Genomic DNA, 4,196 nt, shown 5'->3' with positions numbered 1-4,196 from the left:
GCAACCCTTGTGAAAAGGTCGTTCGACCTCCAAAGGGGTCACCACCCACAGGTTGAGAACCACTGATCTAGAATAACAGGAAAAGCTTATGCTTTCAAATTAAGATGACCACAATGATCACGGGCTCGTTTTTGCATAGATATTGTCTAAAATGAAGTACTTGAAGCCTTGTAGAGATCATCTACATATAATAACGGAGAGTCAGAGTTCCTGGGTGGTGCAAGCAGTCAAGCACTTGTCTACTCACCCAAAGTTTGACAGTTCAATCCACCCAAAGGCTCATTGGAAAATGGGCCTGATGGTCTCATTCCAAAAGTTCACAGCCCTGGAACACAGTGAAACAGTTTACTCTGGACATTTGTTGTAGCCATGAGCTGGAAACTCTTTTTTTAAAAAAAATCATTTTATTGGGGACTCATAACAATTCATAAATCAATTGCATAAAGCACATTTGTACATATGTTGGCATCATCATTTTCAAAACATTTTCTTTCTACTTGAGCCCTTGGTATCAACTCCTCTTTCCTCCCCCCTCCCCTTCTTCCCCACCCTCATGAACTCTTGATAAATTATAAATTATTCTACTATCTCCCTTCACCCATATTTCTGTTGTTCATCCCCATTGAAGCCGGGAGTATTATGTGTCAATCACTGTGATCAGTTTCCCTGTTCTCTCCTCCCCCTATCTTCCTCTTACTCTCGTAGTATTGCTCCTCCCATTATTGTTCCTGAGGGGTTTATCTGTCCTGGGATTCTGTGTGTCAAGAGCTCTTATCTGTACCAGTGTACATGCTAGATTTGTAAGATAGAACTGGTGTCATGGTAGTGGGGGAGGAAGCATTAAAGAACTCAAGGAATGTTGTACGTTTCTTCTGTGCTACACTGCATGCTGGCTGGTTCGTCACTTCCTTGTGACCTCTTGGTGAGGGGATGTCCTATTGTCTAGCCATGGGCTTTCGGTCTCCACTTTGACCCCAAACATTTGCATTGATATGATTGTTTGTTTGGGGTCTCTGGTGCCTGTTACCTGATCCCGCAAGTGCCTTGTCATCACACAGGCTGGTACACTTCTTCCATGTGGGTTTTGTTGCTTCCTTGCTAGGTGACCCCTTGTTTAACTTCAAGCATTTAAGACCCCAGATGCTTTGTCTTCTAATAGCCGGGCACCATCACCACATTTGCTTATGCATCCATTTTGACTTCAACCTTTGTGTCAGAAAGTGGGGCATCACAGAATGCTGGGTTGTTCAGCATGAAGCAGGGAACCAATAAGTTTTCAGGGCCAACTGCAATCCCAACTACGTGGACAATCCCACCCCCACTCCCAGAATTATGCACTACAGAGGACAGCACTGTAGCTGCAGCTCAGAGAGAGGGCACGTCTGATCAGAGCACACGGGAGCAAATGAAGAGGGAAGGAGAGAGAGTAGAATACATCCTGACCCACCAATCCCTGAGGATGATATTTCCGCTCAGAACACCAATGCACAGAGAGGACTATAGGGCCAGCCCCACTACGAGACAAGCTGTCTCTCACTGACCCCTATTGCTACGAGGGACAACACTGGAAGAACAGTGCGGGAACTGTGCCCTATGTGACCCCATCACACCAGGGTGAAACGCTCAGGGCATGCAAAAGAGCAGCAAGGGGAGCAAAGAAATGAAGTCTCTGGGAATACTAGAAATAGACTTTGGGGCCAGGGTGTGGTACTCCAGCAGACTCAACTGGAAAACATTCCCAAAGGTCAATAAACAGATCTGGAATTATTTATGGGCTTTTCTCTTTTTTTGGTCTTTGTTTTTATTTGTTGTTGTTGTTTTGTTTTGCTCTGCCTTGTTTTTGTGCTGATTATTGTCTATACATGTCTATTGAGATAGGATAGGTGAGATAAACAATCCAGAGGAGAAAAAAAATGGGACTGATGGTTCTGGGGAGACATGGGAGAAGGGAGGCAGGGAAAGGAAGTGGATGTTAACAAACCCAGGGACAAGGGAACAACAGTGATCTAAAATCAATGGTGAGGAGAGCATAGATGCCTGATAGGGCTTGATCAAGGACAACGTAACCAAGAGGAGTTACTGAATCCCAAATGAAGGCCGAACATGATAGTGGGACAAGAGAATTATACAAGGAAATAGAGGAAAGAACTAGGAGGGAAAGGACATTTATGGAGGTCTAAGTACAGGCACGTACATATGTAAATACATTTGTATATAATGATAGGGAAATAAATCTATGCACATATATTTATATGTTAGGTATCAAGGTAGCAGATAGACATTGGGTCTCTACACAAGTATTCCCTCAACATAAGAACATTTTGTTCTAATAACCTTGCATTCCATGACACTTAGCTTCCAGACATGATCACTGAAGACAAAATGGGTGCATCAGCAAAGGTGGTGAAGAAAGTTGATTGTGCTGGGCTATCAAAAGATATGGTGTCTGGGGTCTTAAAGGCTTGAAGATAAACAAGCAGCCTTCTAGCTCAGAAGCAACAAAGTCCACATGAAAGGAGCACACCAGCCTGCATGATCATGAGGGACTGATGGGATCAGGTATCAGATATCAAAGAGCTAGAATAAAAAATCCGATCAATGTGAATGAGGAAGAGTACAGAGTGGAGACCATCTGTAGACAATTGGACATCCCCTCCTTACAGAAAGGTCACAGGGAAATGAGCCAGTCAGGATGCAGTCAGAATGCAATATAGCACCGATGAAACATACAACTTTCCTCTAGTTCTTTAATGTTTCCTCCCCCAAATATCATGACCCCAATTCTACCTTGCAAATCCAGCTAGACCAGAGCATGTACACTGGTACGGATAAGAGCTATAAACGCAGGGAATCCAGGACAGATAAACCCCTCAGGATCAACAATGCGAGTAGCAGTACCAGGAGGATAAGGGCAAGATGGGTAGAAAGGGGAAACCAGTCACAAAGATCCACATATAACCCCCACACTGGGGGACGGACAAGAGGAAAATGGGTGGAGGGAGACACTGCTCAGTGTAAGACATGAAATAATAATAATAATAACAACTTATAAGTTATCAAGGGTTTGTGATGGAAGGAGGGTGGGAGAGGGAGGATAAAATAATGGGGAGCTGATACCAAGGGCTCAAGTAGAAAGAAAATGTTTTGAAAATGATGATGGCAAGAAATTTACAAATGTTCTCGGCACATGGACATATGTATAGCTTGTGATAATTACAGTATGAGCAATAAATTATTTAAAAATGATTTTTAAAGGGATTGATAAAATGCTATGTGAGCAATAAATGCTTTAAAAGATGGTTAATAAAAAGATTTATTTTAAAAATAATGCTGGGTTGTTAGAACAAAGTGTTCTCGCGTTGAGGGAAGAGTTGAGTATAGGTCCAATGTCTGTCTGCTGCCTTGATATTTAACATATAAATAAATGTCCATAGGCTTACATGCCTATATTTCGACCTCTATACATGTCTTTTGGCTCCTAGTTCTTGCCTCTATTTCATTTGACTTTCCTCCTGTCCCACTAGGGTATCCCACAAGCTTCATTCGGCTCTTAGTAATTCCTCTTGGCCTTATTACACTTGATAAAATCCAACCAGGCAGTCTACATCTTCCTCTCCATCAAGTTTAGATCTCTTGTGGTTTCCTTGTCTCTGGGTTTGTTGAGCTGGGATCTCTTGATCTAACACCAACATATATGGATATGAATATGGTTATGACTCATATTCAATGTCGTTGACTTGATACCAACTCACTGTGACCCTACAGGACAGGATAGAACTGCCTCTGTGGGTTTCCTAGACTGCATCTCTTGATGTTAATAGAAAGCTCTGTCTTCTCCCAAGGAGTGGCTAGTGGTTTTGAACTCCTGACCTTGGGATTAGTAGCCCAACATATGCCACCAGGGCTCCTCAGATTAGATATAGAAATAGAGATAAATATATATGAATGTATAGACAGACAGACAGACAGACAGACAGACAGACAGACAGACACACACACACACACACACACACACACACACCCTATTGACTATAAACCACTCAGTAGCTAAAAAGACAGTCTCTAAATAATGCCAGGAAAATCCCCCTACACTTGAGGAGGAGCAGTGCAGTGAGACCACAGTCCTAATTTGGACCAGTCATTTACCTTGATTTAATTTGTCCGAAACTTCTTAGTTTCCCACTTTGTCCACCTAA

This window comes from Tenrec ecaudatus, chromosome 2, assembly GCF_050624435.1.
Source record: "Tenrec ecaudatus isolate mTenEca1 chromosome 2, mTenEca1.hap1, whole genome shotgun sequence".
In the NCBI taxonomy this organism is placed as follows: Eukaryota; Metazoa; Chordata; class Mammalia; order Afrosoricida; family Tenrecidae; genus Tenrec; species Tenrec ecaudatus.
The sequence above is the reverse complement of the archived record's forward strand: the minus strand, read 5'-3'. Positions refer to the sequence as shown.